This window comes from Bos mutus, chromosome 25 (assembly GCF_027580195.1).
Source record: "Bos mutus isolate GX-2022 chromosome 25, NWIPB_WYAK_1.1, whole genome shotgun sequence".
Lineage (NCBI taxonomy): Eukaryota > Metazoa > Chordata > Mammalia > Artiodactyla > Bovidae > Bos > Bos mutus.
This window is the reverse complement of record NC_091641.1, coordinates 13,329,195-13,355,229: the sequence shown is the minus strand read 5'-3', so window position 1 is coordinate 13,355,229 and position 26,035 is coordinate 13,329,195. Positions and strand designations below refer to the sequence as shown.

The 26,035-nt window shown below is 43.6% G+C and overlaps 1 protein-coding gene across 1 annotated transcript in view; it reads left to right on the top strand.

Annotated features, from left to right (window-relative positions):
• Window positions 1-26,035, top strand: part of CALN1 (calneuron 1) — a 414,595-nt gene that overhangs the window by 46,698 nt on the left and 341,862 nt on the right. The gene's annotated exons all lie outside the window — the stretch shown is intronic.

Genomic DNA, 26,035 nt, shown 5'->3' with positions numbered 1-26,035 from the left:
CTGTTGACTTGAGGCCTTTGAATGGTGCTTTGAATCTTGTCCAGATCAGAATCATTTGAAATCTGTGTCCAGGTGGAAATAGCCAGCAATTATTTTGATTGCCTCTGTAACAGTGTAACCCTGCCTTAGGGTTGGGAACGAACCAGAGAACATGGTGACTGAATTCATCCTGGGACAGTGCCCCCTCTGTAGCCTGGTGAAATCAACTCCTTAATTAAAAAATTAAAATGAGGAAGACAGAGTTTTTTTTTTAGGATAGAGAATTAGGTTGATTTGGCCAGATGTTTGCCTAGGTACTACATCTGCTGAGGCCAAGTCAGATCGGTTTCCCGTCTTGTTTTGGAATGCTGTGTTCCTGGTAACACACTGTTTTAAAACAAGAAGTTGAAATTTACTTTCTAAAATAGGGAAGTTAAAATTACCTCAGATGGCCCGTATCTTTGCTTTTAAGTGTAATAGTCTGAACCAGTGCGCTTTCTCTTGGCACATTTCTTCCAAGGGAAAGGTGGGGAGTTTCAGTTCTGGGCCAGGGAAGCCGAACTTGCTTCACAGTTGATCAGCAGGAGATGCAACAAGCAAGGACAGGGACATGGGATAGCTTTCTTGCTCTTGCCCATGTTGTTTGCTTACTTCTCGACAGTCATACCACGTTTTATTACACTTTGCCTTATTGCACTTCTCAGATACTGCAGTTTTTTGTTGTTGTTTTTTTAAACAAATCTAAGGTTTGTGGCAATACTACGTTGTAAGATGCTGGTTAACATTTTTTATTGCTAAAATGGTTTTTAATTAAGGTACGTACACTGTTTGGACATAATGCTTTTGCACACTTAATAAACTACACAATGTAGTGTAAACACAACTTTTTAAAAAAGGATATTTTATTTTATTTATTTGGCCGCTCCGTGTGGCCTATGAGATCTGAGTTCCCCAGCCAGAGATTGAACCCATGCCTCCTGCAGTGGAAGCTTGGAGTCTTAACCACTGGACCACCAGAGAAGTCCATAAACATAACTTTTACACACACTGGGAAACTAAATGATTCAGTGATTCCCTTCATCGTGATATTAATATAAGCTTTATTGCAATGGCCTGGAACTGAACTCATGGTATCTCCCAGGCCTCCCTGTAGAGGCTTGCTTATTTCCATGATGAAGCAGTGAAGCTCAGGGCCCAGTGGGCTGGGTTTAGGGGAGAGGCCGGAGGGGGTCAGAGGAAGGGGGAGTGATGTGGCCAGAGCCAGGCTCCTCAGGCCCAGCAGCTGCTCACTGTGTCCAGACAGACTGAGGACCAGAGAGGAAAGCTGTGCCTGCATATCTCCTTGCCTTTAGTTGGCTAGAGGATATTCAGACAAGGACTTGGAAGCAAAAAATAGAGCCCTGACTGCTTCCAAAAGGAGCCCATTCTGATGGCCACAAAGAAGACTGAGGCTGAGCTGTGGGTGTTTGGCAGGTGAGGTGAGGCCTGGTCTTCCTTGTGTCCTGAGCAGGGGTCTGCTCCAGTGGGGAGCTGGGCAGTGGTGCATTGATTCGGGGGGTGGGGTGCTGGTGTTTGTTTGAGTAGGTTCCCCCCGTTCAGTCACCAGTTTGCAGGAGGGACCAAGAGCCTCCTGTGTATTTAGCCCCATGGAGCAGAAACCATGAGAACTGGGCCAAAAGTCTATGTGTTTCAAGCAACTCTCTCTCTCTCTTTTTAAAGTATAGTTGATTTAAAATGTTGTATTAGTTTCAGGTATACAGTAAAGTGATTCAGTTATACATACGTATGTATCTATTTTTAAATATTCTTTTCCTTTTATTACGAAATATCAAATATAGTTTGATATTTAAGTTTCCTTTTAAGTTATTACGAAATATCAAATATAGTTCCTTGTGCTATAGAGTAGGTCCTTGTTGTCTATCTGTTTTATATATTGTTGTTTAGTCTCTCAACTTGTGTCTGACTCTTTTGTGACCCATGGACTGTAGTCCGCTGGGCTCCCCTGTCTATGGGATTTCCCAGGCGAGAATACTGGAGTGGGTTGCCATTTGTAGTGTGTATGTGTGTTAATCTCAAACTCTTAATTTGCCCCTCCCCTACCTTTCCCGTTTGGTAACCAGTTTGTTTTTTATGTCTGGGTCTGTCTCTGTTTTATATATAAGTTCATTTGTATCATGGTTTTATTTCACATGTAGGTGATATCAAATGATACTTGTCTTTGGCTTACGTCGCTTAGCATCCATGTTGCTTCAAATGGCATTATGTCATTCTTTTTTATGACTAATATATTCCATTGTATATGTACCACATCTTCTTTATCCATTCATCTGCTGGTGTTCATTAGGTGATTTCCATGTCTTGGCTATTGTAAATAATGCTGCAGTGAACACTTGAGTGCCACATATCTTTTTGAATTATAGTTTTCTCTGGATATATGTCGAAGGGGTGGGGGTCAGGGGTCCCTAGTTGAGTAAAGTTGGACTTTATGGTGTGATGTTGGCTGGGGAAAATACTGTATTTGTTCTTTAGGAGGGTAATCCATACTCTGAGCCTGGAGAAAGGCCATTTATTTTCTGATGGAAGATTCCTTCTGCTTATTTATTTATTTTTGCCAAGGTGAACCCTGAGTTATGACTGCTCACGCTTTGTTACAAGCATCTTGGGGCTGTGGCAGGGCTGTGAAGATGTGTTCTGCGTGTAGAGCAGGTGTACTACGTTGGCTTGCATCAGTTCAGAGGACTGCAGGTTGGTTTTTAGGGAAACTGCCGTTTCTGAGACGATGTCTGTTTGCTGTTCTCTTGGGACTGCCTTGTGTCAGGTGAGCCCTAACATCCTACTGTTTGGGGGTCCACTCATTTATCCCTGCAGGACACAGGGTGTTGCACAGGGAGTTGATGTGTTGGCCACTGGTGGATACTGAAGCATCCTCTGTGGTCGGGCCACGTTGGGCACAGATGTTAGTTGGGTACCATCCCCACCCTGCCATAGCTATAGCCTCGGGCTTATGGATCACCAAGGGCAGGTTCCCTCACCTGGTCAGTGACTGTCACTGGGGATGGAGTGTCCCTTTCCTTCAGTGTAAGGAGCAAAGCCACCCAGTCCGTGAGAGGTTACCCTCTGAGAACAGGGCCACTTGCCATGCAGGCTACCTCCCTCTGCCATTCACTCTGAGAAGTTTCTATTTCTTCTCTATAAACAAAGTTCAGGAGGGAATAATGCAAAGCTGCATCAAGTTGGTCAGACTGGAGTTGGAAATCACCCAACAAACTCAGCAGTGACGATTTGGTTGAGATCTTAATGTTCATTCATTCATTCATTCATTTGTGTTCATTCATATATTCATTCCTAATTACTCATTCATTACAGGAATGTTTACCCAAATGTTTTCTGGGTGGAAAGAAAGTGAAAGTGAAAGTGAAGTCACTCAGTCATGTCCGACTCTTTGCAACCCCATGGACTGTAGCCTACCAGGCTCCTCCATCCATGGGATTCTCCAGGCAAAAGTACTGGAGTGGGTTGCCATTTCCTTCTCCAGAGGATCTTCCAGACCCAGGGATCGAACCCAGGTCTCCCGCATTCCAAGCAGATGCTTTAACCTCTGAGCCCAAAGAAGTATAATATTTGTTGTCTGGTCCAAGGAGTTTACAATCTACCCAGGGAGTTTATGTACATACAGAATTTATTAGTAGATCTTGTGTTTTTAGAATGTGTCATGTGGAATTTTATTAGACACATGAATTATAATATTTTAAAAGCAGTTTTCTCAGTGCTATTTATTGAATAATCTTGTGAGGCTGTCTTAAACTAAACTTGCTTCTTTCTGAAGTTTACTTATTTTCATGAACTATGGTGTTCCATTGTATATAAATATATCTCAGTTTCTGTATCTGTTCCATTCAGGATGTATTTTGGGGTTGTTTTCAGTTTGGCATTGTTAGGATGTAGTTTAGCCTCCCCTTCTGTTGCAGCTGTGATGTTGCAAATGCTTTCCTCATGGTTCTCCGTGACCATTGTGAAATGTCCGAGTGTGGGTGTTTCACGTTATTCTTGCCAGTCACAGTGTCAGCTTCTTGGATTAATGTCTTGGGTCTTCCTTCTAGCCTAGGTTAGTTTGCTCTCACATCTTGAATGGTTGTTATTTCTGTTTTTTTTTTCTTTTTTTTCTTCAGGAGTGCCTCCCATTCGAATGCTAGATCTTCATTTGATATTTTCCACAAAACGGGTCTCTTCTCACATCATTTTTCTCTTTTTTTGCACTTCTCTGTTCATTCTTGAGTCTGTCTACCACTTCATGGATTTAGTTGTTTGGTGTCATTTAAAACAATTTTTACTATTGCCTTTAGAACTTATTTTCATTATGGTTGAAAGTTTCAGTTTCATTGTAGCTTGATTTTATTTCAGTAGCTATCCTTTAACATTTTGGTCAAAGTGTGATACAGAAAAGTTTGAGAGTACAGTTCGATTATTATCAAATATGAACACTCATGCAACAACCCCCCAGGTTAAGGAATAAGGTGTTACCAGCACCCTGAAGTACCTTTGAAGTTTTTCCTATTATCTCTTCCTCAGTCACCTATCATTGTTTGTTTTCATGTTTTACCTTCATCTCAAGGGGGTCACATTATATTTATGGTTTTCTGTTTAGCCTTATACTTGTGAGACTCAACCATGTTTTTGAGGGTAGATGAAGTTCATTCATTTTCATCAATATATGGTGTTTCTTGAGAGGTAAATACCTAAGTTTATTTATCTATCCTATTCTCTTTTTTTATCCATTCTATCTTGGCAGGTATTCAGTTTGTTTCCAATTTGTAGCTCTTAGGCTGTAGTCGTTGAGTTGCTGCTGTAGTCTTTGAGTTGCTGCTGTAGTCTTAGGCTGTGCTCTTCTCATGGCAACTTCTTTGTCTTTTACTGGAGTCATATTTTTTTATTCTCTCCCAACCCTTTGTCTTATTGAGAACAACTTGTACACAGTTTATCCAAGTCTCTTCTGTTTCTTGTCATAAATTATATAGAGAGATCTTTTTATAATAAAAATCTGTTTTTCTCCAAGTCTCCCAGCTGATGCTACCTTTGTTTTCCATTAGAAGATGGTTTTATATGTTCCCTTTTGCTTTTTCTGTTCTGTTCTGTGACTCAGCAATGGAAGTTTCTTGTAGACCCAGGATCTGTCAGCAAACAAGATTTATAAAGAGCCTTTAGCCTTCTTCATTCTATCTTCACTTTATTCCAGACCTGGGGTAACGTCCCCTCTTTCAGCCCCAACCGGAGAGTCCAGTTTCTAGAAGACATTCCTCTAGTACATGGCTGCTGATCAGAAGTGGGTTCTTGATGGCCCCTCCTATTAAGTTGGCTCTCTTATGCCACAGAATTCTATTAGTTCCTTTATTCTTCCCTGCTTTTGGTCTCTTTCCTGTTCCCAAGCTTGTATTCAACATTCTGGTACATTTGGGTTCTCATCACTCTCACACAAATAATGGGGATGAGACACACTCACCCATGGCTCCTGTACCCTTAGAGAGTTGTGTTCCCCAAAGGAGCTTAGAAAAGAGGTGCTGCTACATAGATAACCAACAAGGACCTACTGTATAGCATGGGGAGCTCTTCAATATTCTATAATAACCTAAATGGGAGAAGAATTTGAAAAGGAATAGATACATGTGTATGCATCATGGAATCACTTTGCTGTCCACCTGAAATTAACAGCATTGTTAATCAACTGTGCTACAATATAAAATAAAAATTAAAAATAAGAAAGATGCTGCTGAGGTGGGTTTGGGTTGAGGAGTAGATCTCTGTGGAGAACACATGCTGTGAAATAGAGATCGATTGCTTGATTTGCTGGTCGGTGTAGCCTCTGGGTTCCTAGCAGGGCGGATAATGGTGATGAGCCATGTCTTCTGTATGTGCCTCTGTGGTGGGTGGAAATTATGTTACACTAGTTTAGTTAGTGTGGCAACTAGTGAAAATGTCTCCTCAGCCTCTGACATATGTGTACATCTCACAATATATGTTTCTGGGGATGTGCATACATTATTCTACCTTTTTGGAGAGTATTTTAATTTGAATTTTAGAGCGATGTATCAATCCAACTTTGTAACCATAAGTACCACTTTAGTAGTTGGCTACCTCCATTTGGACTCTTCTAGACCCACTGCATCAGCACACCCCAGTTTCCTCAATAGCCTCCTGTTTGCCTGATGCAGTAGACACTCAATGTTTATCCGGCATCTGGCAACGTTGCTCACACCCTGGGTTTTGGTTTGTCACTGGCTTGGCATCCTTGCCGCTAGCTGGCTCTCCTCCTCCCTCTTTTCTACTTCTTTGTCATTTCCCTCATCTTCTGCCCACTCCTGATGCACTGTTGTCTCCTAGGATTGGTTTTGCTGTCATCCCTAGGAGCAACTGTGTACCAATCACCTCAAGATAGCTATATTCGATCCATGCCTCCCTCCTGAGTTTTAGATCTGCTACTTATAGCCCTATATGCTGCTGCTGCTGCAAGTCGCTTCAGTCGTGTTCGACTCTGTGCAACCCCAGAGATGGCAGCCCACCAGACTCCCCCATCCCTGGGATTCTCCAGGCAAGGACACTGGAGCGGGTTGCCATTTCCTTCTCCAATGCATGAAAGTGAAAAGTGAAAGTGAAGTCGCTCAGTTGTGTCCGACTCTTAGCGACCCCATGAACTGCAGCCCACCAGGCTCCTCTGTCCATGGGATTTTCCAGGCAAGAGTACTGGTGTGGGGTGCCATTGCCTTCTCTGATAGCCCTATATACAGTTCCTTAAATTCCAATGTCCAAAGATGAACAGATTTTCTTTTTTTCTCTTAAATTGCCCCTCCTCTGGATTTTTTCCCAGAAAATTATATCCTATTATACCCAGTAAGGCATGATGGTAAATTGGGGATCATCCTGGACCCCCACCCCCGCTTTTGTCTTACTCTACACATGGCATTGGCAAAGCCTTGCAGATCGTCTTTCTTCTTCTCCAGCCATGTTGCTGTTTTCTTGGACCAGGTCCCCCACCTCCTAGACAATTGCAGTCACCAAGAGGTGATCTTGTGCCTCATCCAGGATGAGGCCCTGTATCAGTTCAGTTCCATTTCACTGGAAGAGAGCATCTCAAATACAAACTTGATTAAGTTATCACATTTTCCTTCTTGTCCTACAATAACACACACAAAGATATATACATAAAACAATAATGTCTTTAATATTTCTTTAATCATTTCTAAAAATTTTTTAATCTATAGAGATTCTGGTAAGTACAGTGAATAGCTGTGTACCCTTTGTCAACTGCTAATATTGCAGCATTTGCTTTCTTTCTATTTCCATTTCTCTCAACACATACACACACAGTTTTTTCAACTCTAGAATTTTAATTTGATTCTTTTTTATAGTTACCATTTATTTGCTGAGATACTCTGTTTACTCATTTAAACAATATTTTCTTTAATTCTTTGGACATATTTCTTACATTTGTAATAGCTCTTTAAAGTCTTTAGTGCTAAATCCATCATCTAGGCTCTAGGCCATGTGAGGGTTGATTTCTATTGTCTTTTTTTAGATTATGATCAAGTTTTCTTGTTTCTTTGTATGCCTGTTAATATTTGACTGTATGCTGAACTTTGTAAGTGCTATGTTGTAACAACTGTGTTCTGTTAGCTTTCTTTGAAGAGGGCTGATTTTTTGGTTCTAATAGGTAGTTCAATTACTAACCGACCTCCTTAAACTTCTGTTGGTTTGATTGTTTTGTTTTTATGTTAGGGTAGATCTCTGGAAATCCCATGGTGGCTGGCTCCCAAGCCTGTCTAACTTGACGGGGACTCAGCTTCCAAACTCTTGTCTTCCTTGTGGATCTTGTCAGGGCTTGGTTTTAGGTTTTGTGCAGGTGGATCTTATGTAGACCTTCAGAATGTTTTACTCTTAAGCTGTGGTCTTTCTGGTGTCTGGATGCCTGGGGTATTAATAAGATTTTTCAGATATCCCCTACAGATGCTTAAATTTTCATAGCTGTCTTCCATTTTCAATCTCATAGTGGCTGCTCCCTGGTAAGTCTGGTTTAATCTCAGCTTGCACTGGGCTGCCCAGCCTTCAGCCAGTCACTCACAGGGAACCCACACACAAGCTTCTGAGGCCCCCTCTCTGCCGAGTTTTCTTCTCTCTGTGGCCTGACCCTATAAATTCCAGCCCCTTCTGCTACCCCAACATAAGACTATGGTTGGGAAATTGTCCCCAGGCAATGAGCCAGGGAGGACATGGGGCTCACCATATGAATTTCCTCTCACCCTGCAATTGCAGTCTTGTGCTGCCTGTTGTTTATGACCTGAAAACAGTTGCTTTATATATTTTGTTTAGGTTTATGCTTGTACACCATGGAAGGGTTGTTCTCATATGGTTACTTTGTCACAGTAAAAGCTTATTATCAGTAGTTTTTTTTTTTTAACCTGAACCAGTTAAAAGTAATTTTAAACCATTCTAGCATTTTACCCTTTAATGTTTCACTTCTGCTGATAATTCTGAAATGGCTCTCTGCAGCCTCCAGCTGTTAGCTACAGCGCATCGCTGTGACAAAGTGTATGAAGCCCTGTGTGGCCTGGACCCTTCCTTTTTGTCTGCTTCACTCCCACCTTGCCTTCCAGATGGCTTCCTGCTGCCTCACCATCTCTCTTGCTTCTCTGCCTTTATTTTAGTTGCTTCTTTCAAGAATGTTCTATGCACCTGGGAAACACCTAATCATCTTGTAACTTTCAACATTGTCCATTGTTATCCTCATCCTATCATTACAACTGGAGTTTACTGAGTGCTTACTATGTGCCAGGAACTGTTCAACATGCAGGTGATGATTTAATCCATTTAACCCTCTCAGTAATTCTATGATACAGGTGCTATTATGAACCTCGTTCTTGCAGAGGTGGAAAAGGGATATGTTCACTAATAACCTTCTCCAAGGTCGCATAACTTGCACGTGCTGAAACTGGGATGCAGACTGCCACCTGGCTTCAGAGCTCATGCTTTTCAAGTTCTATGCTCCGAATCCTCCTGCCTGCTAAGTAAGACCCTTTGTGCCTTCCCCGCACCCTCATGTCACTATCATATATATCACTGCCACCTCTGTGACACCTGGGTGAGAACTTGGCTGATTAATCAGACTTTCAGTGGGTGGAGAGATATTTTTAAAGCTCTGTGTGAGCCCAGTGTATTTCTCATGAAGAGCAGAGGTGCACTGCAGCCCAGGAAAAGGCTGGTGGTGGGCTTGAGTGCACGTTGGAAGGAGTCTGCCTTCTGTGCTGTGAGCTCTGAAGAGCCCCTTTCCACCCTCATTTGTCTGGTCCATCATATATTTTCTTGTAAAGAAGACTCCTCCCACCCCCTTTTTTTTCCTTCTCTACTTTTGATGGTTGATTTAGAAATCCCAAAGGCACACCCTACTTGCCTTTTTTGAGATCCTTCCCTCTCCAGGCCTTTCAAGTGGGGTTTTAAGAAGGCAGAAACATTACTGTCACAAGAAGAGAAGCTCTCAACTCTTATCTGAGAAGGCTGATGGCTCAGAGTTCTCTCTCCAGAGGAGGCGATAAAACCTACACAATGAGCCACATCATCCAACAGGAGTGGGAGTGCCAGATAGATAGCTGTGCTTCTGAGCTGGGAATTAGCCTTACAGCCTGGGCCTTTTATCTACCTGGCTACTTTCTCCTGGAGGCTTGACTTGCCTTGGAGCCTTGAGAGGGTAAGTCATTTGTGGAGAGTTGTGGAGCTTTGTTAGCAGTGCCAAGGAGGGATTTCTCTGATGCTAGCTGCTTCTGAGGGCCCACTCCTTAAAGGGACATTTGCCTAAGTCTTCTTGGAGTTCCTTGCACCTGGTTCTGAAAGTGCTTTTTGATAGCTGTGACCAAGAAGAAAACCTGAGTACTATCCCTGCCACTTTCATTTTCTTCATTGGTAATTTATATGCTGCATGTTTCCCAAAGTGATAGAGACATCATATGATAAAAGAAGAAACATAAACTGCAAAGGCTGTCGGAATAGAAATAGGAAATAAAAATTCACATACCAAGAGGAAGAAAAAAACATGACGGCCCCTAAAACTAATACATTTACTGTGAGCATTAAATTTAGCTCCAAACTTCCAATTGATTGGGGCAAAAAGGTAACATACCTTATTCCAATCACAGCCTTCAAGGATCCCATTGGAAGAATCATCTTCTCATCTATATTTTAAATAAGAGCTCCTTGAAAGTGAAAGTGATAGCCACTCAGTTGTGTCCGACTCTTTAGAACCCCATGGACTATATAGTCCATGGAATTCTCCAGGCCAGAATACTGGAGTAGGTAGCCTTTCCCTTCTCCAGGGGATCTTCCCAACCCAGGGATCAAACCCAGGTCTCCCACATTGCAGGCAGATTCTTTACCACCTGAGCCACCAGGGAAGTCCATAATAAAAATACCCAACATACAAGAACTTTGTATTGTTATGTCAAAGGTGTTGGTAGGTTTCAACTTTTTCTCAGCCTCTAATTTCTGAAGGTTTTTTGAAACCTGTTTTCCCTAGTAATGGTGGCTTTTGATGATGGTGATTCTCAGTGAAGGACTAGGTGCTAATTTTAGACTCCAGATGCAGAGAGAGGAGGGCAGATTGTAGTTTAAAAAGTCTTTCCACCAGATGATACCAAGTACCCGTGTTGGGACATGTTTCTCTGGTTTCCCTCTCCCCCTGCTTGAGATAGTAGGCAGAGGTGATATCTTGGTATGAAAGTTCAAGGATCTGCATTGTGAAGCATGACCTTTGACTTGGGATATTTGTGGAACAAGATCTAACAATTCATCTCTATCATAAAATACCCTTGATATTCTTCCATGGAAGCTTCTACTTTCAACAGAAATGCATCCTAATAGATCTGCTAAGGTAATTAAGCTCCACGGTGCTTCCCCAGATAACTGAATAAGTTAACCTGTTGAGTAGAATTATTCAGCATTATCCATCTGGATACTGAAGAGAGTTTGCCAAAACTCATCATTCTGATGTTGGCTTCATTGATACTGAGCTGTTTCTCTTGGTGATAATTGGCCAACAGCAGGTTCAGCTGTTTCCTGGGATGTGATATTAGCAATATGTTCTAGCAGGAATGACTTACTGGTTTTTCCTCCTCACAGCAGTATCCAGAGCATCTCATCCAAACACATCTACAAAATATTTAAAAGCAGGTCATGAGCTAGGACACAGCCATTTGAAATACAGATTTTGTCTATCAAGGTGGTCTTTTCTACTTTCTCTAATTCTCAAATCGGAAGAGCACTGAATTTGCATTGAGACCTATGTTGTGGTGGTGGTGGTTTAGTCACTAAGTCAAGTCTGACTTTTGTGACCCCCTGGACTGTAGCCCACCACACTTCTTTGTCCATGGGATTCTCCAGGCAAGAATACTGGAGTGGGTTGCCATTTGCCTTTCCACGTGATCTTCCCAATCCAGGGATTGAACCTGCATCTCCTGCATTGCAAGCAAATAAATTCTTTACCGCTGAGCCACTGGGAAGACCTTTATTGCTGTGTGACAAAGTACTCCTAAAGTTGCTGGTTTAGAACAGCAAACATTTTTATCTCACAGTTTCTGTGGATCAGAAATTCAGGAGTGGCACAGGTGGCTGGTCTAGCCCCATGTCTTTCAAAAGGTCGTAGTCAAGACACCTGATGGGACTGCAGTCATCTGAAGGTTTGTGACTGGGAAATCCATCCAAACCCGCTTCCAAGGCTGTTGACTGGAGGTCTCAGGACCTTCCATGAGGGCCTCCCCATAGGACTACTTGAGTGACTTCATGACATGGGATCTGACTTTTTCTAAAATGAATGATCCTTTTATGATCTTGTCTCAGATGTCACATATTTTCACTTCTGCCCCATATATTTGCTAAAAGTGAGTCACTAAATAGAGCCCCCACTTAAGGTAAGTGGAATTAAGCTTTATTTTTGAAGAGATGATTATCAAAGCATAAGCAGGTATATTTTAAAACCACCAAAACACATACACATTAGCTTGGAGATGGTTTCTAGCTATTGAATTGAAAGCTAATGAAATGTTATAGAGTGTTCTAAAGTCGTACTTAGCAATTTCTTTATGCAGTGAGGAAGAGAGGACCAAAAATCTTTGCTACAAAAATAGAATTAAAGCCTACCTGACAGAGTAGGGTCTCAGCAGTCTCACAGATGTGGACTGTCTGAATTTTACTACTTAGCAGCTACAATAGAGTGGGTTAGCTCTTCCCCAATATCATTTGTTCTTCAGTAGAAGAAATTTTAGCTGGACAAATGTGTGCTCAAATACAGACTACATTTCCCAGTCTCCTTAAGAACTGGGTATGGCCATATTAGTAAGTTCTGGCCAATGACACCTAAGCTGAAGTGACATCGGGCAACTTTGCTGCACTTTGCCCTTTCTATATCCTTTCCTCCCTCTTATTATTGCCGTGGGAATGTCATCACTTGGCACCATGAAGACAAAGGTGGCAGAGTGGTGAGCTGGAATGACGCTGGGTGCCTGAGGATAGTGGAACAGAGAGAAATTGGCTTCTGATTTGTTTTTCTCACTCACAGCCAAACCTACACCCACCAAATCAGCAACCGTATGACCACAGACAATTAATCCAACCTGTAAACCTATTTTCCCATTTTAAAATTAGTGTCTTACACATAATGATACTTTGAAGAATCTTCTGCTTACTATTTTTAAGGAGGAAGTATTGTTGAATAAGATTAGAGATAATGGATCTACAGTTTCAAAGCATGGGAGTTTGTCCTTTTTCTAACATATATAGACTGTATTTCAAGTTCATTTGTTGAAATGTGAAAGGAAGAGATTTAGCAGGGCAGAAAGAGTGGAACCAACAGGGAAGGCTGGATGGTAGAGACCCGAAATGCCTCCAGGAGAACATTAACTTTTGCTGGGTGTGTTTCATTATGACGTCGGGCCCCAAATACACCATGTTCATCCCTGTGAGCAAATGTACTGAATGTTTAGACAAACAGTGAGTTCTCAGAAATATTTGTTTTTAAAAATTTAGATTGCTGTCTCTCTCTTTCTTTTTTGGTGGCACCATGGGGCATGTGGGATCCATTTTTGCTTTAGTTCCCAAAGCAGCAATCAAACCCATGCCCCTTGCAGTGGAATTGCAGAGTCTTGACCACTAGACCATTGGGGAAGTTCCCCAGAAATACTTGCTAAATAAAAGAATGCCATAAAATTTGTCCCAAAGTGAGCTAGTTGCTCCTGATTAATCATTCTATGAAATTAAAAGATGCTTACTCCTTGGAAGGAGAATTATGATCAACCTAGACAGCATATTAAAAAGCAGAGACATTACTTTGCTAACAAAGGTCCGTCTAGTCAAGGATATGGTTTTTTCAGCAGCAACAGCAGTAGTCATATATGGATGTGAGAGCTGGACTATAAAGAAAGCTGAGCACTGAAGAATTGATGCTTTTGAACTGTGGTGTTGGAGAAGACTCTTGAGAGTCCCTTGGACTGCAAGAGATCCAACCAGTCCATCCTAAAGGAAATCAATCCTGAATATTCATTGGAAGGACTGATGTTGAAGCTGAAACTCCAATACTTTGGCCACCTGATGCGAAGAGCTGACTCATTTGAAAATACGCTGATGCTGGGAAAGATTGAAGGTGGGAGGAGATGGGGATGACAGAGGATGGGATGGATGGATGGCATCACCGGCTCAATAGACATGATTTGAGTAAACTCCAGGATTTGGTGATGGACAGGGAGGCCTGGCGTGCTGCAGTCCATGGGATCACAAGGAGTCGGACACAACTGAGTGACTGAACTGAACTGATCCATTCTATAGTGAGAGTAGAATTGGGATGATATATCTGGTGGTGAAATATGGTTGATTATACATGGCATTTAGAGTCAATGATCTACTTCAAGGCTCCATGAGTTTTGGTTTTCTTGCCTGTATGTGTCAGTTGCTCAGTTGTGTCTGACTCTTTGCGACCCCATGGACTATAGCCTTCCAGACTCCTCCATCCAAGGGATTCTCCACGCAAAGAATACTGGAGTGGGTTGCCATTTCCTGCTCCAGGGGATCTTCCTGACCCAGGGATTGAACCTGGGTCTCCCTCATTGCAGGCAGACTCTTTCCTGTCTGAGCCACCAGGTAAGATGTTCTAGCCTGTACAGTGTGGATAACAGTATGTAGTTTAAAGGGATATTATGAGATAATATATGCAGAGTGAGTTACTATTGTATTTAGTATGTAGTAAGTACCCAATAAATAGTAACAGTAATAGTATCAATTCCCTGGTGGCTCAGATGGTAAAGCGTCTGCCCACAATGCGGGAGACCTGGGGTCGATTCCTGGGTTGGGAAGATCCCCTGGAGAAGGAAATGGCAATGCACTCCAGTACTCTTGCCTAGAAAATTCCATGGATGGAGGAGCCTGGTGGGCTACAGTCCATGGGGTCATGAAGAGTCGGACACGACTGAGTGACTTCACGACTCAATAGTATCAATAATAGTAATTATTGCTATTATTGTTGTTATGATAATAATGATGGTGATGGTCACTACAAGAATGACAAGACACATCCAGACAGGATTATTACTTCCACCTTGGGGCAGATTGGCTCCTTGGAGGAGAGAGTAAAACACTAACCAGTGTCCTATGCAGTTGTCCTGTCAAGACAGGCTTGCTTCAGGAGGTGACTGCCCCTAATTGGAAAGACCTTTCAGTGTGGAAGAATCTGGACACCCGATCACAATTCTCAGTGTTTAAGCCCATAAAGATGCCTTTCCTACTCCTCTGGCTTTAACCTCAGCACTTTACCTTTCAAAGACCCTGTCCTCACTGGAATGAAGGTTAAGAGTTTGAGCTAGTGACACCAGCTTTCAAACCTTAGGTTGTCCTGAGAAATAGAATTAGACATGGTAAAATTTTGTGAGTGGCTGACAGTTCAGGCCTTCCAACTCCTCACTGTCACTTCCAAGGATCAGGAATTAACATGCTCATAAATTTCCATTTTAAAAATATCTCACAAGACTTATTCCTTGGGTTGGAGGGGAGATGGTAATGGGAGACAGGAAGGCTGAAGTCATGGCCGCATAACCCAAACCCATTCCCTCTTGGGAGGGGACATTGCCAGCTCTTTGAATTCAACACGTTGAAAAGAAGTCTTCCATTCCTTCCTCTCTGTTGCAGTAGTGATGGTTTCTGGAAATGGAGGAGTCTAGGCATCGGTTTTGCTGGGTGTAATTTTCTATCCGTTTCCTATTGAGTTTCCTTTCCTGGCTTTTTCTCACTCTCCTAAGTTTCCCCTAACCTCATCTGGTTAAAATTCAAGGCTATTTTTGTTTTAATGTTTTTCCCAGACTAGAAACGTCAACTTCAGTATTAATGGTTTGTTTGTAACACTAAAGTTTTATAGTGATAGTGAAAAAAAGTGTAATTTTTTTTTCCCTCCCTGTAAAGCTGCTAAAACGAATGGCCCCAGGACCTAAGTCATGCTGGCTTGAGGAATGTGCTACCATTTTCATGCTCAGGCATAGGGCTGGTTCTTAGGCTGGTGCCAGTTGGCTTTGCTGGTTATTACTCTGCTGGTATCCAGTAAAATGAGCCTCAGGATACATAGCTCACCTCAACCATCTGGGCGGCAATCTAATGTCTCTGTCTCGAAGCGTTATAGGAAGGATGGGTTCTACAGTTCTTGGTCTGATGCCCCTAAGCATCTTGTAGGATTTACAGAGCTTAGTCTCTCTGCCATCTGGTGCTCAGGTGGGGAGCGCTGGGGAAAGGGGGTCACGGGACACACCTGAGAGGTCAGTGTTTCCTGCCCCTCCCTGGTGCTGCTTCCCAGACCTCCAAGTGCAGTTTTTTAGTTGCACCTACTGAGGCTGCAAAAACTTCTGAGTTTTGATTGATCCTAATTTGATGCTACTTTCTTTAAGACCCCTTCCAAGGTGCCATCGATTTCTGGGAAACAAGTCTTCAGCTGCTTGCTAGATTTTCTTGCTGGATTTGGGGGACCCTGAATATGCACGTGAAGAAATGTGCTGTTTCAGATTTTGAAGCCTCAGTGATTGAGGTTAATCCACCTGGAGGACAGGTTAGGATGAACAATGAAATTACCAAAAGCCAGGCTGAAGAATGTTCTAAGTCAGGGTTTTTAAAGCTGGGGTCTGTGTCTCTCCTATGCTGCTGCTGCTGCTGAGTCTCTTCAGTCGTGTCCGACTCTCCTATAGCTTCTGACTATTTTGTGTGTTTATACGTAGTGCTTTTTTCCTGGGGAGAAGCTCTATATCTTTTGTCATATTCTTTTTTTGTTTAATAAGGTATTTTTTTCGTTTTATTTTTGGCTGTCCTGAGTCTTTGTTGCCGCTCATGGGCTTTCTCTAGATGCAGCAATCAGTGGCTACTCTAGTCGCAGTATGCGGGCTTCTTGCAGTGGCTTCTCTTGTGGCGGAGCACAGGCTCCAGAGCTCGAGGGCTGCAGTAGTTGTGGTACATGGGCTTAGTTGCCACGCGGATCTTAGTGCCCTGACCAGGGATTGAACCTGTATCCCCTGCATTGCAAGGCGGTTTCTTAATGACTGGACCATCAGGGAAGTCCCTTGTCGTTTTCTTAAAGGGATTCAACAAAGGGTAACACAAGTTGCTTATCCACACCTCTTGAACTGGACGTTTTATACCCATTACTCCATAAAGGTTTTGTTTTGCTTTCCTTTGGGAGACTGGACAAGGTGCATCCATGCATGCTGGGGAGGTTCTTTATGAAGACTGCACTTGTGATGTGGAGAAAGGGTATGAGGGGAGTGGGTCTAGAGGCTGGAGCATCACCAGCCTCTCATAGTCAGGGGAGAAGTGGTGAGGGGTTAAGCTCAGCAAATGACAGCGAGCCAGAGAGAAGTGGGCTTGGGATGTTAAAAATACAGACACTTGGCAGTGTTTGGGCTTCCCAGGTGGCACTCGTGGTAAAGAACCCGACTGCCAGTCCAGGAGACATAAGATATGTGGGTTTGATCCCTGGGTCGGGAAGATCCCCTGGAAAAGGGATGGAAACCCACTGCAGTAAATCTTGCCTGGAGAGTCCCATGGACAGAGGAGGCTGGTAGGCTACAGTCCAAAGGGGTGCAAAAAGTTGGACACGACTGAAGGACTTAGCACACACTCACGGCAGTGTTTATTTTATCCAGTTTAATGTTTGCAATACCTCTTGCAGACATCATTGTCCTCATTATACAGATGAGGGAGATTGGTGTGAAAGTGATGAAATTACTTGCCCAAGGTCACACAAATAATAGTTAATGGACTAGGATTTGTATGTAACTTCCTCTAATGCCAAAGCCCGGGCTTCCCAGGTGGCTCAGTGGTAAAGAATCCACCTGGCAATGCAGGAAATGTGGATCCAGTCCCTGGATGGGGAAGATCACCTGAAGAAGAAAATGGCAACCCACTCCAGTATTCTTGTCCAGAGAATCCCATGGACAGAGGAGCCTGGTAGGTTATAGTCCATGGAGTTACAAAGAGTCAGACATGACTTAGCAACTAAACAACAGTAACAACGCCAAAGCCCCCACTCTGCACTAACTCCCATGCTATCCTGTCTCCACATTGTAGGTCTTGATGTGTGGGTGTGAAGCAGGTGAGGACAAGAGGAGTCAGGTGTATGGTTAACTAATGAGGTTACTAGGTGCAGCGATGCCAGTCACAGAACAGGGACACGGGAGTTTGAACAGAATTGGAAGAAGCTGATAAGAACTGAAGATATCCCATTGAGACAGTCAACAAGCCCTTCAATATTAAATTCTGGCACTCATTAGCCTTAAGATAAAGATTTTGGAATTTTCATTATTTTGAAGTGATGGATTGAAGGAAAGAGAGCCAAAGACAAGTACCCAAGGCCCAGAAGCCATTCATTCCTTGGACCACAGGCAGTCACTGGTGACTGGGTGTTTGGGAGGGACCACATCTCCAGTTAAGCTCCTTCATGTCCTTGAGCCGTGCTTTATATGTCATGGTTAGTCTTGTGGGACTATGAAGGATATGGCATCCTTCATATTCTCAAAAGCCAAAATCCCATATAAGGAGGAGGTACTCTTTGGGTTAAAAAAAATAGGTCACCTATTTGTGCTCAATTAATTTGCTTTATTGATTGATTGATAATGCCCTCTTTTTCAAACTCTTCAAGTGAGAAACTTGCCTAAAACCCACTAGCTGTCTTAGATTTTAAAAGAAGTTCACACACTGGCTCCTGGCCACAGAAATCTCTTTTTCAGGGTACCATAGAAATACTCTCTAGTTTTCTCCACTAAATAGACCTACAAATAGACTGTGTTACTCCAAATGTCACTCACCTAAAATGAGAACTGCCCTAGGCCACTCTCAGGCCAAGGATAAAGAGCTTGACTTCTTGGGACTTCCTTGGCAGTCCAGTGGTTAAGACTCTGTGCTTCTACTGCAGGGGGCATAGGTTCAATCCCTGACTGGAGAACTAAGATCCTGCATGCCATGCAGCACAACACCGCCCCCCCCCCCCCAAAAAAAAAGAACTCGACCTCTTGCCTGCAGTGGTGAATTCCAGGGATTCTGGGATTAGCCTGAACTTGATTCAAACCTTTGACCTGTCATTTATTATCTCTGTGCTTTGGCAAGTTTTAAAAACACATCTCCATGTCCTCATCTATAAGATGGAGTCATATAGTTCCCACCTTGTTGGGAAGAGCATGTAACATGTGGGCATGGCAGCGTGCTCTACAGGGGCTGTTGGTATCCTTGCTTGGTATCCTTGCAGGCTATGGGGAAGGAATAAGATGAGAGAGAAAGTCTGAATTTCTTTCCTTTTTCTTCTCCCCAGCCAATTCTTCTAAAGTGGATTGAAGCAAATTAGGAAGGGTGAAGGATGTTTCAAAGTGAATGAACAAAACTAAGTCTCATCTGTGAATATGAAATTTGGTGTCACCTTTACATCTTTTTCAGGGGTGTGTGTGTGTGTGTGTGTGTGTGTGTGTGTGTGTGTGTGTGTATAGGGCTCAGGGGTACTTTCTGGGCTTGACCCTGAACCTTCTCCATAGAACATCTGGAACTCCCCAGACCACAGTAGCCCTTCCACCCCTGACATGCCATCACAGTTATTACAATCCAACAACATTTTGCTGATGTAATTGTACTGGGCAAGCAGGGCAGAGGAATCCACATTTATACTCATATTTATTTCACACACACAGTAGGCTATTTCTCTGTAATTCTTTGTCACCATCATCATCCCAAAGGCTCGATCTCCTCACTTATCCAGCTCTCATTTCCTCCTTCCTTTTCTTTGACCCTCAGCCATACACTGGTTCTGCTGCAGGAGAACCAGGTAGGGGTCCTGAGATGTGGGTAATACCCAGGGGTAAAGGGCCTACGGTGCATTTCCGCATCATCTGGGTGTGACCAGGGCTCATTTGCCAATGATTAAGGCAAGAACTCCTCAAGATGGAATGTCTTTCTTGGAGCATAGAGGTACAACAGTAATAATGTCCCCACAGGTTGTTAAATCTTGAAACTTATCCATCTGTTCAGTATATTCTGTCTTTAAAGAATGTTTATTTAAGGGAGATAAGACATCAAGCTAGGTGCTAATGGCTTCAGGTTGACTTGTGGCCCTGTCACCCCTGTGCGCTCAGAAATAGACTGTCCCCTCCATGTGCAGGCATGCACAGACACACACACACACAACTGTAGAGGGATCGTGTTTTCCTCCAAGCCTCTGATGATAGTTTTTTATTATAATATGTTTTTTGGCTCAAAGCATTGCCTACTCACGGCAAAACACATTTGTCTTCATAGAGAAAGCGGCGCAGTGTGTGTGCTCGGCATGGTTACGAGTCGCTTGGGAGGCTGATGAGTGGGGATAGCAGACAGTAGATCCAGGGCAGGGTGCTCACACATCACGTCGTACCTTCATGGCCTTAACAAATTGCCAGGCGGAGACAAATCCACTCCACTCTCACAGTCATGTTCTTTACGTTCTTCCCAGATTTGATCCAGTCCTGGGGAAATGCTAAACAAACAAACAAAAAAGACCCCAGACAACCCCCCTTCCCCCAAACCCAGCGATTTGTAGAGAAGACAGCTGTACAACTGTCTATTTCCAGGCTAAGGAAACCCAATGAGAAAAGCCTCCTAGCGAGACTCTGCAGTGCACTGGGCAAGACAGACAGCACAGAGGCTTCTTGAGTCTCAGTTTCTCTCTCAGTAAAATGGGCATTATCTCAGAATTAATCCTGCCTCACACAGGAAAGTTATGAGAACCAATGCACCAGTTATGTAGAGCTAATACCTACAGGAGAAATAAAAGCCCAAGTTGTGAATTCAGTGTGTTGAGTGGTTAAGAGCAGAGGCTCTGGAGCCCACTGTGCACCCTGCACCCCTCTCATCCAGTTCTCACATCTGCTCTGCCAGGCCCTTGCTGTTAGGATTCTCGTTTCCAGGTGAGGCCACTGAGGCACAGAGAGGTTAAGTCACTGCTTCAAGGTCACACAGCTTGTGAGGACGAGCCAGGTCAAGGACTTAGGCTGTCTGACTCCCATCCCCCACAGTGTTAACCTTTAATGGTGGTTTAGCTTCTCATAATTCTAATTCAGAGGATAAGCTCATTTAAAAATATTTCATTGAAATATAGTTATTTTACAGTGTTGTGTAAATTTCTGCTGTATGGCAAAGTGATTCAGTTACCTATCTATTCTTTTTCACATTCTTTTCCATTATGGTTTGTAACAGGATATTAATATAGTTCCCTGCGCTATACAGTAGGACCTTGTGGTTTACCCATTCTCTATATATGTGGTGTGCATCTGTTAATCCCAGATTGCCCTCTCTTCCCTGCCTCCCCTCGCCCTTGGCGACCGTGAGTCTGATCTCTATGTCTGTGAGTCTGTTTCTGTTTCATGGATAGGTTCATCTGTGTCCTATTTTAGATTCCTCATATAAGTGCTGTCATACGGTATTTGTCGTTCTCTTTCCAATAAGCTCAGTTTTTTAAAGGGGAGGAGTCAGTAGATAGGAAAAAAGAAATCTGAGTGGCTTTGGATAGAATTTTATCGTTGAATCTGAGGACGGAGTGTCAGAGAGAGTATGATGGAGTTGGAGGGGAAGAGGAAAGATTTGGAGTGGGGACTATGGAAATTGTGGAGAAGAGGCTGAATCAAAGGAAGGATCTTCCCAGGCCCCAGCAAGGTTCATTGAAGGTTTATTTATTGTTGAAGATTCCGTGGATGTGTTGCTGGCTGCCTGGGGAAAGGTGTACTCTCTGGGCTGATTCTGCCTATTCCAGTAATTAAGCATGTGACTTTGGTCAAGCTTTTGACTTCTAGACCTGGCAGAGGGGGTGGATGTGGTTGGGTGGCCTCTCTAGTGGCTTCTCTGCAGGGTTAGGGTGATGGTTTTCTGGGATGTGCACTGGCTTGTGGCTGGTGCTTTGTACAGGAAGATGGTGCCTCTGTGGTTCTCAGTTTACAACATGGGCCTGGCGAGTCCATTGGAGTTTCAGCTGCAGCAACACTGAGCTAGGCAGTGGTGGCCTGAGTCTGTCCCCACTCGGGAGAAGGCACTGGGTAGAATGATGAATCGGCATGTCCCGTGTTTAATCAGGTCACTTGGAACTATAGGATTTCTAGTTGCTTTTTAGCATAAGCTGTGTGATTTTCCAATTTTTTTTTTTTTTAACGAAGGAATGTGTGACCTACCACTGCTTATGTGATTTTTATTTTACCTAGCTTTTTTTCATAGTCTTGATTAAATTTTTTTTTTAATTTTTACTTTTCTTTTGTATCTTGGAATACCATCAAATTTAAAATACCCTTTGGAAAATGCCTCTTACAGCACCAAAAATGTAATCTATTATAGACTGTTCTGATTCTCAGAATGTGATTGAAATGATATTTTTGAAAAAAAATTCAGATTGAAATTTATCAGGTCTTCTGGTAGGCTGAATAACCACCCCCTTCCCCACTGCCAAGTATGCCCATGTCCTTATTCCTGGTTCCTATGAATATGTCACTTTACGTGGTGAATGGTCTGTTGCAAATGCGATTACATTATGATCTTGAGATAAGACTATTACCCTGGATTATCTGAGTGGGAGCTTATGTAATCATAAGAGTTCCTATAAGTGGGAGGCAGGAGGCTCAGGTGGTGCTAGTGGTAAAGAACCGGCCTCCCAATGAAGGAGACATAAAGGAACCTGGGTTCCATTCCTGGGTTGGGAAGATCCCCTGGAGGAGGAAATGGCAACCCATTCCAGTATTCTTATTCGGAGACTCCCATGGACAGAGGAGCCTGCTGGGCTGCAGTCCATAGTGTCACAAAGAACCCAACACAACTGAAGCGACTTAGCACACATACGTGGGAGGCTCGGAGTCAGAAAGAATATGAGGATTAAAGCAAACAGAGAGAATGATTAGAAGATACTACGCTGCTGACTGTGAAGATGGAGGAAGGGGACACAAACTGAGGAATGCAGGCAGTCTTTAGAAGCTGGAAAATGCAAAGAGGTAGATCAGTCCCCCGAGCCTCTGGAAGAAATGCAGCCCTCCTCAAACCCTGACTTAGGACTTCTGATCTCCAGCACTCTACAAGAGTAAATTGATTTGTGGTAATTTGCTGTGTGTGTGCTCCATCACATAGTTGTGTCCAACTCTTTGCAATGTCATGGATGTAGCCCGCCAGGTTCCGCTATCCATGGGATTCTCCAGGCAAGAATACTGGAGTGGGTTGTCATGCCCTCCTCCATGGCATCTTTCCGACCCAGGGATTGAACCCATGTCTCTTGAGTCTCCTGCATTGGCAGGCAGGTTCTTTACCACTAGCACCACCGAGAAGCCCTGACACAGTTGGTTACTTACCCCCAGAGCCAAGTCCTCATACTTGGAGTCAGTTTGGAGTAGTTTGACTGTCTTGAAGGTGTCAACATTTTCAGGCCAGTTCTTAAGTTTGAAATGATACTTTCTGTCCTCTGCCAAAGATAGGAACTTCAGGTGTATTTGAGGGAAGGAAGGAGAGATGAGGGAGATGGCATTTTTGAGGTAGGGCTTCCTATGGTCCAGAGGTCTCACTGCCTAAAGACTTGCTTATTCACCCCAAGACGAAACATGAGTGGACTTAGGAAGACCTCCCCCCAGGAAGATACTTGGAATGACTTTTGTCAATAACATGAAACTGTGGCTCTAGGGGTGGGAGAAGGGACCCTGTGTGGAGAAAAGAAATAGAGTCTACGTACATCTGATGTTTGAGTTGTGTTTTATAGTGACTTTTTTTTTTTTTCAATTAAAAAAGGTGGAGGAGGCATAATGATATAAGCATTGTCCCAAAGACCAGGAGACTTTGTGGGCAGCTGCGTTTCTTGGCAGTTTGTTGCTGGTGGAAGAGAAAAACAAATGTAGAGACAGTGACTAGCAGAACACTTGTGCATGCTTCCTGTGGCGAAAAGAATTGAGCTTTTGAATTGTCTGAGGCTCAAGCACAGCAAAGACCTGGCTTTGGAATCACATATACCTGGGTGAGAAGCCCAGCTTTGCCTCTAGCTGACTAGCATCTGGGAAGTTACTTTGACTCTCTGATCTTGATTTGTGTGTGCCTGTGTGTGTGCTAAGTCACTTTAGTCTTATCTGACTCTGTGACCCCATGGACTATAGCCCACCAGGCTGTTCTGTCCATGGGATGGATTCTCCAGCTAAGAATACTGGAGTAGGTTGCCATGCCCTCCTCCAGGGGATCTTCCTGACCCAGGGATCGAACCCAGGTCTCTTACATCTCTGGTGTTGGCAGGCAGGTTCTCAGTATGCTGCTGCTGCTGCTAAGTCACTTCAGTCGTGTCGGACTCTGTGTGATCCCATAGATGGCAACCCACCAGGCTCCGCCGTCTCTGGGATTCTCCAGGCAAGAACACACCCCACTCCAGTACTCTTGACTGGAATATCCCATGGATGGAGGAGCCTGGTAGGCTGTAGTCCATGGGGTCGTGAAGAGTAGGACACGACTGAGTGACTTCACTTCCAGTTTTCACTTTCATGCATTGGAGAAGGTTCTCAGTATACTCAACTTTATTTATTTATTTTTTAAAATGTTTATTTGACTGCACTGGGTGAGTCTTGATCCCACCCTGCGGCATGTGGGATTTAGCTCCCTGACCAGGGATCAAACCCGTGTGGAGCCTTAGCCACTGAACCACCAGAGAAGTCCCGGTTTACTCAACTTTAAAATGACTCACATTCCAGTACACCAGGTAGTGTTGTGGGTGAAGCCTGGCACATCACTAGCACCTAGCAACAGATAGCTAGGGTGATGATGGTCCTTTCCACGGTTGGACCCAGCTGCCTGACACAGGGCATGCAGGACAACTTGAACAAACTGAAGGGAGTGGGGAAGATGATCAGCCTGCCGGCACCTCTGGAGGGAAGTGATTTCTCTGCCTCACCTCACTCAAGCACCTTCCTCCGAGAGAACATGTTGCAGATGATGTTTGGGGATGGGGAAATGTGATGCTGCTGCTGACTAATGTCCTGATTGATTTCCCTTCTGGGAGAAGCCCTAGCTCACGACAAGGATGAAGCCATGGGGAGTTGGGGGTAAAAGGCAAAAATGGTTGGGTGTAATTTGATTCATTGTAATTTGAGTTTTTTCTCTCTTCCATGTAAGTGCTAGGTTACAGAAGTTATTACTAGATACAGTTGAGAAAGGCAGTGATCACCCCTTTGTCAATTAGTAATACAGAAAAAGTACATTTTTGATCTCCAAAGTGTTTATAAATATTTTTATTCTGTCTGGGCAGCCCTTTCTACCCATCCTTGAATTATTTTATTTTATTTTATTTATTTATTAAAACTTTTTAAAAATTTATTTTGTATTTCTTTGGCTGCACTGAGTCTTAGTTGCAGCACACAGGATGTTCACTGCAGGAAGCAAACTCTTAGCCGCAGCATGTGGGATCTAGTTCCCCAACCAGGGATTGGATCTGGGTCCCCTGCATTGGGAGCATGGAGTCTCAGCCACTGGACCGCCAGGGAAGTCCCTCTGCCTGTTTCTTTATCTGCTGGGATCCTCCCCGACCCCCTTCTCTTTCAATTGCCACCTTGTCTATGAAACCCCCAAAACCTTATCCCACCTAGACAGAATTTATTCTCTGTGTTCTAACTTGGCTTATACCTCACTTATCTCACAATAACAAATTGTAGAGTTTGTTTGGGTTTTTTATGGTGTCTCTTAGTTTCTCCAGAATAGATACCAGATCATAACCCAGAGGGTGCTGTGCTGTGCTTAGTCGCTCAGTCGCATCCGACTCTTTTCGACACCATGGACCGTAGCCCGCCAGGCTCCTCTGTCCATGGAATTCTCCAGGCAAGAAGACTGGACTGGGTTGCCATTCCCTTCTCCAGGGGATCTTCCTGACCCAGGGATCAAACCTGGATCTCCCTCATTGCAGGCAGATTCTTTCCTATCTGAGCCACTGGGGAAGCCCTTCAGGAATATACTGACCAGTAACAAATTCTCTCTCTTTTTGAGAGAGATTTAGCATTAACTGATAGCTGTTCAAACTGTGTGGACCAGTTGACCAACTGAACTGGTAGTGCTGCTGGCGTGATGGCCCTAGAACCAGCTTGATTTGTCTTCCTTGGACACGGGCTTTAACGGACATTCAGAAGAAGGTTCCTTGAGTGTTTTGAGCAATGGCAGCAGCCGAGATCCTGTGAGACTCCCCTTAAAGGACCCCCATGCTCACTGGAGAATGTTAAAGACATCACATGCCAAGACAGAACTTTAGGGTGAGCAATGAGCTGGTTGTAAGAAAGACTCACTCATATTTAAACTTGAAACTTGATTTCAGCGTTGCAGTGAGACTCAGGCACAGTTCAGACCTGGACTGGAAACCACCAAGTTGTGTAACCCTTGGCTTGACTTTGAATGTCCCTACCTTTCCTGGCTGTGATTGTCCAAAGCTCGCCTGCTTTCAGCAGGACAGGTGCTTTGAGGCTTATTCTACTGGTTTTATAAAGGGGATGGTGCTGATCTAAGCTGT